The sequence below is a fragment of the Eschscholzia californica genome, unplaced genomic scaffold (assembly GCF_041429995.1).
Source record: "Eschscholzia californica isolate CP2 unplaced genomic scaffold, dmEscCali1.0.p SCAF_3, whole genome shotgun sequence".
NCBI lineage: Eukaryota > Viridiplantae > Streptophyta > Magnoliopsida > Ranunculales > Papaveraceae > Eschscholzia > Eschscholzia californica.
Genome location: NW_028238420.1, coordinates 55,904,202 through 55,918,715, shown reverse-complemented (window position 1 = coordinate 55,918,715; position 14,514 = coordinate 55,904,202). Strand labels below are relative to the sequence as shown.

Sequence of the window (14,514 nt, the reverse complement as noted above, 5' to 3'; positions counted from 1 at the left end):
AGCTGGTCACAAAGTAGGGGGCCAAATAGGAATTAACTCAAAAAACAAGGGAACTTCATCACTCAAGACTTGAAAAGTAAGCTTGAAAACATTCAAGTTGAATTATTAGTCAGATTTCATAAATTCAAATGAACCTGTATAAAGAAGCCAAACAATGGAGGGAAATTAGAGAGGAAACATACATAGAAACAGACAGAGGGAAGACTTTTAAAGACCTGGTTATTCATAATTAACCAACACTACAGAATACAGGAAGAAGACCCAACTCTCTGTTATTGAATTTGACTCTTCCTCATCACAATTTCTTCACAAAAAAAGATTGAATATTTACTACCTTCTCTCTGTTTTCCTTATGCATAGAGATGGATCTTAGAAACAAATCATGGGTTCTCTTTCTACTGTTTTTCTTTTTCTCATCAAAAACCTACCTCACAATTGCAATTGATATAATCTCTCTTGGTGATTCTTTAACTGGAAGCAAACAAATTGTGTCTAAAGATGGAATCTTTGCTCTGGGTTTCTTCAAACCAGGTAATTCTCTCAATTACTACATAGGAATCTGGTACAAAAAACTCCCAGTTCAAACTGTAGTTTGGGTAGCAAACAGAGATAAACCCCTCACTGATTCTACTTCTTCAGAGCTAAAATTATTAGAAAATGGTAATTTAGTCATCTATGATCAATCAAAAACCCAAATATGGTCAACCCAAATTTCGTCAAACAGTTTAAATCCATCTGAAGTTGTTCTTGGTGATGATGGAAACCTTGTTCTAAGAGATAAATCGAACCCATCTACTGTTATTTGGCAAAGTTTTGATCATCCAACAAATACATATTTACCTGGTGGAAAAATTGGATTTAACAAGAAAACTAACCAATCACAACGCCTAATTTCATGGAAAAATTCTGAAGATCCATCTCCTGGAATTTACTCTCTTGAATTAGATCCAGGTGGAACTAGTCAGTATCTGATTCAATGGAATAGGTCTGAAACATTTTGGAGTAGTGGTACATGGAATGGTCAGCTCTTTAGTTTAATTCCTGAGATGAGAGTAAACTATATCTTCAATTTTAGCTACATTTCGAATGATAACGAGAGCTATTTCACTTATTCTGTTTATAATAAGCCTATTATTTCTAGAGCAGTTCTGGAATTATCTGGACAAATCCAACAATATACTTGGTCAGATTATAATCAACAATGGAATTTGTTCTGGTCTCAACCTAAAGCAAAATGTGATGTTTATGGTACTTGTGGGTCTTTTGGCTCGTGTAATCAAGATACTTTAAAATGTGATTGTCTACAAGGTTTCCACGCACAATCTTCGAAAGAGTGGAATCTTAGTGATTCGACTGGTGGGTGTGTTAGAAAAAACCCATTGACATGTCAAAACAAAGATGCATTTCAAACGATTTCAAACGTGGTATTACCTGTAAAACCTCAAAATTTGGTTGTTCAGAGTTCTGATCAATGCAAATCGGCTTGCACAAACAAATGTTCATGTAAAGCATATGCTTTTGCAAACAATGGGTGCTCAATATGGGATGGAGATTTGTTGAATCTTCAACAAAAGTCTAGTGGTGGAGACAGTCTTTATCTTAAACTTTCTGCTTCTGATATCAAGACATCTGAAGTTGCGGGGAAGAAAAGCTCGGTAACTATGGTGGTAGTAGGTGTAGTTATAGGGGTTGTCGCTGTTTTATTACTTGCTATGGTACTAATCTGGAGATGGAACGTAAAACGGTCTCGTGGAACGTCAAAGACGGTCGAGGGTTCTTTAGTGGCATTTACATACAGAGATTTGCAAAATGCCACCAAGAATTTCTCACAAAAGTTAGGTGGTGGAGGTTTCGGTTCCGTTTTTAAAGGGACGTTACCTGACTCAACTGTCATAGCAGTGAAGAAACTCGAGGGCATAAGTCAAGGAGAAAAGCAATTCCGCTCTGAAGTTAGCACTATTGGTACAATTCAACATGTAAATCTTGTTCGTTTACGTGGATTTTGCTCCGAAGGGGCTAAACGGTTACTAGTCTACGATTTCATGCCCAAGGGATCATTAGATTCTCATATATTTAATCCAAAAGATACCGAAATTTTAGATTGGAAAACAAGATATCAAATAGCACTAGGAACTGCAAGAGGATTAGCTTATCTTCATGAAAAATGCAGAGACTGCATCATCCATTGTGATATTAAACCAGAGAACATACTCCTTGATGCTGATGTTTGTCCTAAAGTTGCAGATTTCGGTTTAGCCAAGCTAGTCGGTCGAGATTTTAGTCGCGTTCTAACCACCATGAGAGGAACTAGAGGCTATCTTGCCCCAGAGTGGATATCAGGTGTAGCCATTACTGCAAAAGCCGATGTCTACAGCTACGGAATGATGTTATTCGAGATTATCTCGGGGAGAAGAAATTCAGAGCATTCCGAAGATAATGAAAATTTTAGGTTTTTTCCTACTTGGGCTGCTACTAAAATGAATGAAGGCGCAGAAATCATAAGCCTAGTTGATAATAGGTTAGATGGTAATGCTAATATTGAAGAGCTTACTAGAGCTTGTCGAGTTGCTTGTTGGTGCATTCAGGATGATGAAGCAAATAGACCTTCAACAGGGCAGATAGTTCAGATCCTTGAGGGGGGTTTGGAGGTAAATTTGCCTCCAATACCAAGGTCCCTTCACGTCCTCGTTGAGAATCAAGATAACGCATTTTTCTTCTCAGAGTCTTCTGATCGAAGTTCACAACCACGAAGTAACACCTCGTCATCCACTACCTCACATGCAAAAAGCAGTGTCTCGTCCTTAAGTTCGAAGTCAAGAAATGAAGAATGAAGAGATCGTTTAGGATGAAGACGTATATGGTGGATTTTAAGTAAAAAACTTCGAAACTATTGTATCATTTCATTTTGAGTTCTGTAGGTATTTATGTAATTCTGATATGCTTGTATGTTTGATTGTTGGTGTGAAAGTCATAGCTGTTAAAAGCTCATGTAATGTAATTTTGTAGCAAAGATGAAGTCATATGTAGTAGATTTCATCTTCTTGTATCTTACTGATCTATTTCCATCGAAATGACCTAATGTGATACCCTATATTCCCTACAAAAGAAGGGTTTTACATTGGATGAATATTCCATTCCCACTAAGATCATTTTCAATATAAAACTTAAAATAACTCTAAATGCCACATTTGTTAAGTCATCACTGAAATTGCTTTCCTAGGTTGTGAAATATTGTCAACAAAAAAAAAAAATTTGTGAAATACAGATCATCTATTCACTGTATGTTTCTAATTGAAATCTCTTCAATTACATATGTCACTTTAAATTTTAGTAGGAATAAATTACTTATGAAAGACATTTTCTATTGACTGTAATTTAAACTTTGATGTTTTGGGCAACTATAGATTATTAATAAGAAACAATGTCCGAAGAATAAAAGATTCTCATGAGAGCACTTCAACTTTGTTTTTTTTTTAATATAAGATCACTTGAGTACAATAGACATTCATAAACACAAAAGGTCATGAAAACTACCCTAAAGGCCATTCTGGAGTATCTACTTTTATTTATACCCTTATCACACGAGTTTAATAAACGATCAATTTCCACTCCCACCAAATAGTGATCCTATAACTTGTGGTTTTCAGAATGGATGCACTACCACTAGAGAAAGACTCCAAATGGGAGGATTTTCAAATGGAATGTCCGAGTGGGAATGATCTGATAAAAACCCTATATTTTGAAATTGTGTTTCCTATGGAGATGTCTAATATCCGATAACATCAGAGATGTGGTAATGTCTGTGATCTCTATATAGGTTATTCATGGGCACATTATAATTCAGATTGACAATAATACAATGTATAATTGAAACTGTGAAGCTATTTGACGTTGCGACTAATCAAAACTAGGTTTGAAACTGAAAGTGCTAGAAAAATCTCAGAGGCGAAGAAACTTACCTGAATCGCAATGTACAAAAAACCGTCGGTGCCTTTGAAGTTGTAATCAAATAATCTTTGTCAATTACTGGTGTGGGTGCCCTGGCCTTTGATGTCAACCAGGGCCGACCCAAATTTTTAGGAAGCCCTAAATGAAAATAAAAACTGTGATCCTTTATAATGCATGTTGAAAAAATCTAATACTGTTTAGGGTAGGATGTGATCCCTTGACCGCTAGCACAAGGCCTACATTCTGAACCACAAAGTTACAACTTCAATCATTTTGTTTCTAATATAATTATTATTTCAAAAGTGATCTACAAAATCCAAACACAAGGCTCTTGATTATGTTGGAGCCGAAATCAGTAGCCCTAACGTCAGAATTATTTTGCTTGTGGTGGTTGAGAGATTTTGAAAGTTTTCTGTATTCTTCAAGATTGACGATAAATAACCGTTCACAAAAATGACATCATAGACATATTACAACAGTAATTTCATTTTTTTTCTCTCTCCAACATTGCCTTAGTAGAGAGTACATGGCAGTGTACTGAATTCGTGGCAGTGTTTGTCGGGTAAAATTATCACCGACGATACTTGTAGCGCCAATGTATATGTCGTCGATGAAGGTATTAGCGACGGTTTTTTAATATTCATGACGGTGTAAACCCATCGCTAATACTTGATATTTTTGTATGATCCATTTAAAAAAGTGATAAGGTAAATTTTTTGTTTTTTGAAGGATACTTAGGTTCATTAAAATATAAGAGTATGATTGCAATATATATTAGAAGTAAGATTAGGGATTTATTTCCAGAGTCTGAGATCTTTCGTTTTCCTAGCCCATTTGTCTGCTGATGTGTTTTGGCTTCTTGTAATGTGCGAAAAAAGGATTGCAGAGAATTTGTGAATGATATCTTGAATTAGCTTTATGTGACTTGCCGATTGCCATTGGATTGAGTATCTTGAGTTCTTTAGATGTTGGATGAGACCAAGATCATCACTTTCAATGATGACATGCATGTAATTGTGCTCTAAAGCCCAACGAATTCTTGCAAGAATGACTTTTGCTTCACTTTCCTTGCTAGTACGAGTCCGCATTATTTCAGCTTTAGTTCAATGAATTTAGCTTGTGAATCATGAATGATAAAACTTATACCAATACAATTATGTATATCAACAAAAGAGGCATCAACATTAATTTTCAGGAACGGATATATCGGTGGGTGTCATTTTTGAGGGGTTTCTTTAATAACATTTTTAATTCGACCGTTCATCCGAGGAAAAACCACAATTTGCCTAATAACTTGCATGGGAGAGCTAATAGTATTTTGAAAGTATTGATCACATTTAGCTTTTCAGATGTGTCATAATATAGTGTAAGGTAATCTATAAAAACGAATTCATTGATTCTCAATCAATTATAAACTACCACATACTAACTTAAAAACTTGTGAATGAAGATTTTTCAATTAAGGGTTACATCCTAAAGTTTGGTCTTTTATTTATTTTTTTGGTGGGATGGAGACATTTTTTTTTTGACGAAGTAATGGGATGGAGACATAAGGATTTAAACTCTAGTTTCTTTATTAGAGAGATATACACGTTCCTCTTCAACTAAATTCAACTTAGGTGATGTTTGTTTTTTTATTTTACCAGATGTTTGTATTTGATTTTAAGGAAATCTGAAAATTTAGCGGAATTGAACTAATGTCTGAATTGACTGAAAAAGAAGACAGATATTTCAGACTTCAAAACAAGTCTGAAAAAGTGAGCAAATTTTTGAAATACATCCAATGATGTTTTTGTCCCTCCATTTTAGAAAATAGAAAAAATTGTCTAACACCACCGGCAAACCAAACCACCATCGGCAGACTGAACCATCACCACGACAAACCGAACCACCACCGGCAGACAACAACAGAACCCACCACCACCACCACATAGGAAACCACCACCACCACATAGCATATCACCACCACCACCACCACCACCGGTACACAGAACCATCACCAGGGAAGACCGAACGACCACCACCGGCAGACAGCAACACAACCCACCACCACATAGCACATCACCAGCACACACAAAACATATCACCACCACCACAAAACATATCACCAAAAGCCCCATCACCAGACCACAACATCACCATAAGTTTGTTTTCTTCGAAGGAAATCTATGAACCCTCTGACATATCTGACGAGGGTTAGGCTTTCGACCCTTCATTAAAAGAGATAGAGAGAGATCAGATTCAACCAATAAACGAGAAAGAGAACTTTTCGAAGAGAAAGAGAGAGAGGCTCGACGAGACAGAGGCAAAGAGAAACTGATATTTTAACGAAAGATGAAACCCTAGGTTTTCTAACATTTAAAAAAAAAACAAACACAACCTTAATACGGTATCTATAAATGATGGGCCTAAAAGGTTGCCCTAAAAGGTCACCACCCGCAAGTATACGGGCGTCAAGTGATAGTTCCGGTAAGACCGGTTCGTTCCTCAGAGACTAAGTTAAACTAAATTCTAACCTTAAAACTATTGAGATTTAAAATTGGTTTGATGGTGGTAAAGTAAAAATAAAATATAAAACTGAAAAATAAATAAAGAAATAAGTCAGTATTCAGAAAAAGGGAACCTAGGATTTTCGAATCCGTCTTCCTAATAATTCTAACGACAATTTAATTTTGATCTAATTAGAGAGTTCTTTATATAACTCAGGTTTTAGTCCATGAACGGTCTAAAAACCCGGAAGATTTTATCGTTAAAATGGTAAAAACTTTAATAAATTATCGAGAAAATAATTATTATGACTTCATCTAAAACCCTAGATATAAAAAATTTAGCTACTCATGCTAGAAACGATAAACATTTGATTTAGTATAAGAAAAAGAAGAAAGAAACTTACTTTTCTGTGATTTTCCCACCAAACAGAGCCTAAGGAAGTGATTTCCTTCTGATTTTCCGAGATTCTTCCAAACGCACCCTCTGGGAAAACGATTTTCTCGTCTTCCCGGAAATGGTTTCCCTCTGGGAAAATAATTTTCTCATCTTCTTCAACCTTCTTTCTCTCTCTAAATTTTCTGTTTTCTCTCTCTATTCTTAATCTCTCTCTCTCTCTTTCTCTGTAATCTCCCTCTCTCTCACTAAGAAGTCGAAAACAACAAGAAAAATAAAAAACAAGAAAGTGATAATATTAAAACCGAGTTTCTCTCTCTCTCTACAATATCTCTGTCTCCCTCTCTAACTTTCTCTCTTTCTCTGAAATATCTCTCTCTTTCTCACTAAGAAGCTAAGATTAACAAAGAAGAATAAAAAATTAAAAAGAAACTCAAACTAATTAAGCTCTCGGTTTTCTCTCTCTCTCTTCTTTCTTTCAAACTCTTCCCAAAACCGTCCTAATCAGCTCTCTGTTTCTCTTCTCTTTTATAGACTTTTGTTGCAGCCAATATCTCTTGTTTTGATTCTCAAATCTTATCTCTCCAAGAATCAACCTCATCATCATCTCTGTTTTACTTGCCCACGAGAGAAAGAAGAGGAGAGAATCTACATCTCCATCCGAGATCCATCTCTCTCGGCTTTCTCTCTCTACAACTGTTTTTCTTTGAACAGTCTTGAAGAAACCGGGAGAGAACCCAATTAAATTTGCATGGCTGTTAGTGACCCCGATCCCGTGCGACGCAGCCTGTTGGAGCACGTACGACGATGGCCTCTGGATCGCGAGATCAAACTTGATGATCGCCTGCCGTTGGATGAAAAATCCCGTGTACAGGAGCACCGAAGTAACACAGATCGCAATGCACCGAATCACGGCCTATAACTCATCCCGAAAACACCCGAGAGACCCACCAAGCCTCCCGACAGTATACCACAAGCTCCTCGTACCGTCAGATCGCGTCATGTCCTCCTGATAGATCTGTGCCACGTGGCTCTAGGTATTTTGGTCAAATGATTTTGACCCCAATCTTTGACTTCACCTAAATTGCTCGTCCGGACTCTGATTTCACTTCCGTTTTCGCCTACGGACTCGTCATGGACTCTACTTTCCATCCGAACACTAATCTTGACCAAGAAGTCAGAATCAACAAATGACCAAAATGCCCCTAGTCTGTATTCTTTCCGACTTTATCCGTTTTGCACGCGTAACTCTGTAAAAATGTACCTGAACATAAAAGAGAGTAATTCGTGAGAGTAACTGCTCTAGAGAGACTAACTCTTCTAAATTAAGAGACTCAGATGGGACATTTCCATGTCTCATCAAACATCCCCAAACTTAGATTTTGCTAGTCCTCGAGCAAAACAGAAAAATAAAACTAAACCCATTTCACCACTTTCGTAGGGACCCACGATTGCACTTAGCACGTGCAACAAGCCGTTAAACCTCTAGGTTAACCAAGAGGACGAGTTTTGTCTCGTGAGGGTTTGCAGTGAATATACCCACAAAATTCAAAGATCAAAGATGCAAAAGGGTCTAAATATGATGTGGACTAAAAATGTTCATCCGGTAGATTTTCGAAAGTTAATAAAAATGAAATCTAAATCAATCGAACCATACAAACGCTAAAAATCTTTTCACTAGTAATCAAGACTCGAAGTGCACGTGACCAGCCAATATAAGTATCATTTCGGTTCTGAAAAGACAAGACCTTGATTACCGTCTCGATACATTTCGCCTCGACTACTGCCTCACGATCATACACTCAAAAATCAAAGTCACTCAAGAATGGTTCACTCTATGTGTTGGTATGGATATGAAGGAAAACTCAACACATGAAAAAGACGGACTAAAATTTTTGTGGACGACTGATCTCAAGGAAGGAAACAACCACTAATATGGAATGGGGAAGCTAACCAACTCTTCTCATCTGATCTACTATCTAACAATGCTTCCTAGAGGTCAATAGACACTAATGATGATGTGACTAGAACACCTGAGAACTCAACGTCTTCAAAACTTCAAGAACTACTTCAAGGGACTCAAACAAAACCACATAAACATTTTTTTCTTTCTTCTTCTTCTTTTTTTTTTTTTTTTTTTTTTTTTTTTTTTTTTTTTTTTTGCTACTGACTCTGGTAATAAAACTCAAAATACATAACATACTTTCTTCACATTATTCTTTCCTTGGATAAAATTCTATTCACTTTGCTTCATGCCTCACTCTCAGGGTTCTAAATGATGTAGTTCCTATCTTCCTATAGTTGACACCGTTTTCAAGTTTCTCAGACTACAAGAGAAGGTTAGCATTCCTGATGACATCCCTAGTGGTTGTAAAATTTGAATTCAAGAGATCAACTGAGTTCTAAGGAATACTGCGAGGTTGAGTAGCTCTTCATTCTACTCAGAATTAGCTCAGAAGAGATCACTCGAAACAAAAAGAAAGGCTCAGAATCTCACATGGGTTAAGTCTCCACTAATGATCGATTAAGTTCTCTTAGAAAAATCTACTCTTCACCTATCTAATACTCACATGGCTAGTGCACAGACAACTTCAAGACTCAAAATTCGTGGAAGAACCCTTAGCAAAAGCATAGTACAACCAACTGGACTCTATAACTATTAACAAGCAAAAACAACTAGACTCACGTTTCCAATCCAAAAATTAAAAATTTTGAACCCTTTCGAATTTTTGAAATAAGGACTAAAAATTCAATTCCCCGCCTGGGAGAAAAAGTCATTACTTAAGAATTAAAAAAAGATGGTAACTGGTTTGAACGGTACTTGAAGCTGCATATGACTATTGTTTCTTGAAAGACTAGTGTGAATGGAGTACTAATTTCCACATAGAAAAAGAAAGTTGAAAAGAAACAACTTCATCACTCAAGACTTGAAAAGTAAGCTTGAAAACATTCAAGTTGAATTATTAGTCAGATTTCATAAATTCAAATGAACCTGTATAAAGAAGCCAAACAATGGAGGGAAATTAGAGAGGAAACATACATAGAAACAGACAGAGGGAAGACTTTTAAAGACCTGGTTATTCATAATTAACCAACACTACAGAATACAGGAAGAAGACCCAACTCTCTGTTATTGAATTTGACTCTTCCTCATCACAATTTCTTCACAAAAAAAGATTGAATATTTACTACCTTCTCTCTGTTTTCCTTATGCATAGAGATGGATCTTAGAAACAAATCATGGGTTCTCTTTCTACTGTTTTTCTTTTTCTCATCAAAAACCTACCTCACAATTGCAATTGATATAATCTCTCTTGGTGATTCTTTAACTGGAAGCAAACAAATTGTGTCTAAAGATGGAATCTTTGCTCTGGGTTTCTTCAAACCAGGTAATTCTCTCAATTACTACATAGGAATCTGGTACAAAAAACTCCCAGTTCAAACTGTAGTTTGGGTAGCAAACAGAGATAAACCCCTCACTGATTCTACTTCTTCAGAGCTAAAATTATTAGAAAATGGTAATTTAGTCATCTATGATCAATCAAAAACCCAAATATGGTCAACCCAAATTTCGTCAAACAGTTTAAATCCATCTGAAGTTGTTCTTGGTGATGATGGAAACCTTGTTCTAAGAGATAAATCGAACCCATCTACTGTTATTTGGCAAAGTTTTGATCATCCAACAAATACATATTTACCTGGTGGAAAAATTGGATTTAACAAGAAAACTAACCAATCACAACGCCTAATTTCATGGAAAAATTCTGAAGATCCATCTCCTGGAATTTACTCTCTTGAATTAGATCCAGGTGGAACTAGTCAGTATCTGATTCAATGGAATAGGTCTGAAACATTTTGGAGTAGTGGTACATGGAATGGTCAGCTCTTTAGTTTAATTCCTGAGATGAGAGTAAACTATATCTTCAATTTTAGCTACATTTCGAATGATAACGAGAGCTATTTCACTTATTCTGTTTATAATAAGTCTATTATTTCTAGAGCAGTTCTGGAATTATCTGGACAAATCCAACAATATACTTGGTCAGATTATAATCAACAATGGAATTTGTTCTGGTCTCAACCTAAAGCAAAATGTGATGTTTATGGTACTTGTGGGTCTTTTGGCTCGTGTAATCAAGATACTTTAAAATGTGATTGTTTACAAGGTTTCGACGCACAATCTTCCAAAGAGTGGAATCTTAGCGATTCGACCGGTGGGTGTGTTAGAAAAACCCCATTGACATGTCAAAACAAAGATGCATTTCAAACGATTTCAAACGTGGTATTACCTGTAAAACCTCAAAATTTGGTTGTTCAGAGTTCTGATCAATGCAAATCGGCTTGCACAAACAAATGTTCATGTAAAGCATATGCTTTTGCAAACAATGGGTGCTCAATATGGGATGGAGATCTATTGAATCTTCAACAAAAGTCTGGTGGTGGAGACAATCTCTATCTTAGACTTTCTGCTTCTGATGTCAAGACATCTGAAGTTACGAGGAAGAAAAGATCGGTAACTATGGTGGTAGTAGGTACAGTGATAGGGCTTGTCGCAGTTTTATTACTTGTTATGGTACTAATCTGGAGATGGAAGGTAAAACAGTCTCGTGGAACGTCAAAGACGGTCGAGGGTTCTTTAGTTGCATTTACATACAGAGATTTGCAAAATGCCTCTAAGAATTTCTCACAAAAGTTGGGTGGTGGAAGTTTCGGTTCCTTTTTTAAAGGGGTGTTACCTGACTCAACTGTCGTAGCAGTGAAGAAACTCAAACGACCAAGTCAGGGAGAGAAGCAATTTCGCTCTGAAGTTAGCATTATTGGTACAATTCAACATGTAAATCTTGTTCGCTTACGTGGGTTTTGCTCTGAAGGGGCTAAACGGTTACTAGTCTACGATTTCATGCCCAAGGGGTCTTTAGATTCTCATCTATTTAATCCAAAAGATACCGAAATTTTAGATTGGAAAACAAGATATCAAATAGCAGTAGGAACTGCAAGAGGATTAAATTATCTCCATGAAAAATGCAGAGACTGTATCATCCATTGTGATATCAAACCAGAGAACATACTCCTTGATGCTGAATTTTGTCCTAAAGTTGCAGGTTTCGATTCAGCCAAGCTAGTAAGTCGAGATTTTAGTCGAGTTCTTACCACCATGAGAGGAACTAGAGGCTATCTCGCACCAGAGTGGATATCAGGTGTAGCCATTACTGCAAAAGTCGATGTCTACAGCTACGGAATGATGTTATTCGAGATTATCTCAGGGAGAAGAAATTTATAGGATTCCAAAGATAATGAAACATTTAGGTTTTTTCCTACTTGGGCTGCAACTAAAATGAACGAAGGCGCAAAAATCATAAGCCTAGTTGATAATAGGTTAGAAGGTAATGCTAATATGGAAGAGCTTACTAGAGCTTGTCGAGTTGCTTGTTGGTGCATTCAAGATGATGAAGCAAATAGACCTTCAACAGGGCAGATAGTGCAGATCCTTGAGGGGGTTTTGGAGGTATATGTGCCTCCAATACCAAGGTCTCTTCACGTACTCGTTGAGAATCAAGATAATGCATTTTTCTTCTCAGAGTCTTCTGATCGTAGTTTACAACCATGAAGTAACACCTCAGCGTCCACTACTTCACATGCAAAAAGCAGTGTCTCGTCCTTAAGTTCGAAGTCAAGAAATGAAGAATGAAAAGATCATTTAGGATGAAGAAGAAGTATATTATGGATTTTTAGTTTAAAGCTTACAAACTATTGTGTCACTTCATTTTGGGTTCTGTAGGTATTTATTTAATTCCAATATGCTCTTAAGTTTGATTGTTTGTATGAAAATCGTAGCTGTTAAAAGCTCTTGTTTTTTGTAATTGTGTATCAAAGATAAAGTAACATATAACAGGTTTTATCTTTTTGAATCTCTTGTTGGTTTTTGGTGTTACCTAGTGTTGTAAGCGGAATTTCAAACATCTATATGTTTAACACTAGCTACCAAGATCACATGCAAGAACTAAAGATGAACTAGAGTGGAATGGTAGATTACCTTGATCACTTTCCTATCGAAGTAAATTCGATGCCTTTATCCCGAAGATGAGAGCTTCAAACGTAGTTCCTCTACTTTAGACACCCGAGCAAGTTGAGTTGATCTCCCTTTTTTAATGTCAGCTAGGACCTCTTAGAAGGTTGAGAAGAAAAACTATTCTTCTTTTGACTAGATAGATAGGTTGAGAGTTTTTTTCTCTAAAATCCTCTCTCTACTTGATGTTGTCAGAGATTAATTATCTCTAGAGAAAATTCCACACCTTATTTTTAGTAATTGTCCTTATATAGAGAAACTCTAATTAGAATCATATTCAAACTAGGATGGACCACAGAAAAGATAAAGTTAGAAATCCTTTCTGGCTAGGATTCATAGATGGAAGGGATTTCCATCTAGGCTTTCTCATAACCTTGGCCGGCCAGTCAGCCCCTTAGTGGGCTTGGCCTGGATGGCCCATTAGCTTAGCCAGCCTTCACATTCCTTTCGGGTCCGGTTCTTTCTGTCTTTGTCTGAATCTCATTTGGACCTTTTGGGCCTGTTTAGTTGGATTTATTCCCCCCTATTTGCCAAATTCTCACTAGTCAACTCTCTCCGATCAAGTTACCACTCTTTGGTGTAACCCGTTGTAGGATTTGGTCTATGTTAGCCGTGAACCACCGAAGTGATTCGATGATCGTAATTGACTTCTAGCTAAGCATTACGACCTCGATGATCGTAATTGACTTCTAGCTAAGCATTACGACCCCCTAATTTGACCGTACTAGGTGATCTTCTGGATAAGATTATCGTTAACCTAGCTGACAAATTAGGCGCATTGTTTCCTTGGTCGAAGGACATTCCTTCAGAAGAACATCTCCTTCAGACTGAAAGGATATATATCCTTCATCTCTTACTAATATATCTCCACTAAAATGGCCTAATGTGACCCAACATATGCCCTACAAAAGAAGGCTTGTACATTGGTTGGTTGAATACTCAATGCTCAATAAGAGCATTTCAAGTGTAAAACTTAAAAAGAACTCTAAATGTCGGATCTTTTATGTCTCAATTGAAATTGCTCTACTAGGTTGTGAAATAGAGTTCATCTATTTAGTGTATGTATCCAGTTGAAATCTCTACAATTATACATGTCACTTCAAAATTTAGAGTTATTTAGTTTTGTTATTTAGTTTTTGGCCACCTGGTTTGTGACCAGTTTCTTTGTTTGCTAACTGTTTTTCCATAAATTCAGAATAACATATAGAATTACAGGTATGTTTCAATCTTCATAAAAGAGATGGAAATCTGTTACCAGTGGAGCGAAACTAGAAAGGAAGGTATGCCGGGCCACACCATCTCGGGTTCGGGTTTACCCAATTCATGGAGCAGTTGTCGGCCAGCCGAGAAACCCACGAGGGATCTAGCTGTGACTAGGTTATAGTAGTTAATATTAAGTAAAAGATTTTACGTATATCCTTTTTACTTGATAACCCAACTTTGTAATCGCCTCGCCTCTGTAAGCTCCTGGCTCCACCTCTATCTCTTCTTTAATCAACATTAGTTGATTAATTATCATACGGTTCTCACCTTTCACAGATGGGATGTGCCTGAGTGGGCTAGGATGGGATAATAAATGGATAGCATGCTTGAGGCTAACCAGAATTCTATTAAGC

At 36.7% G+C, this 14,514-nt stretch overlaps 2 pseudogenes across 2 annotated transcripts; both read left to right on the top strand.

Annotated features, from left to right (window-relative positions):
• Nucleotides 1–256: 256 nt before the first annotated feature.
• LOC147552118 (G-type lectin S-receptor-like serine/threonine-protein kinase At2g19130 pseudogene) lies at nucleotides 257–3,045 on the top strand (annotated as a pseudogene). Its single transcript, XR_015237573.1, has one exon. The product of XR_015237573.1 is annotated as a G-type lectin S-receptor-like serine/threonine-protein kinase At2g19130 pseudogene (transcript).
• A 6,641-nt stretch (nucleotides 3,046–9,686) lies between these two features.
• LOC147552117 (G-type lectin S-receptor-like serine/threonine-protein kinase At2g19130 pseudogene) lies at nucleotides 9,687–12,740 on the top strand (annotated as a pseudogene). Its single transcript, XR_015237574.1, has one exon. The product of XR_015237574.1 is annotated as a G-type lectin S-receptor-like serine/threonine-protein kinase At2g19130 pseudogene (transcript).
• Nucleotides 12,741–14,514: the final 1,774 nt, after the last annotated feature.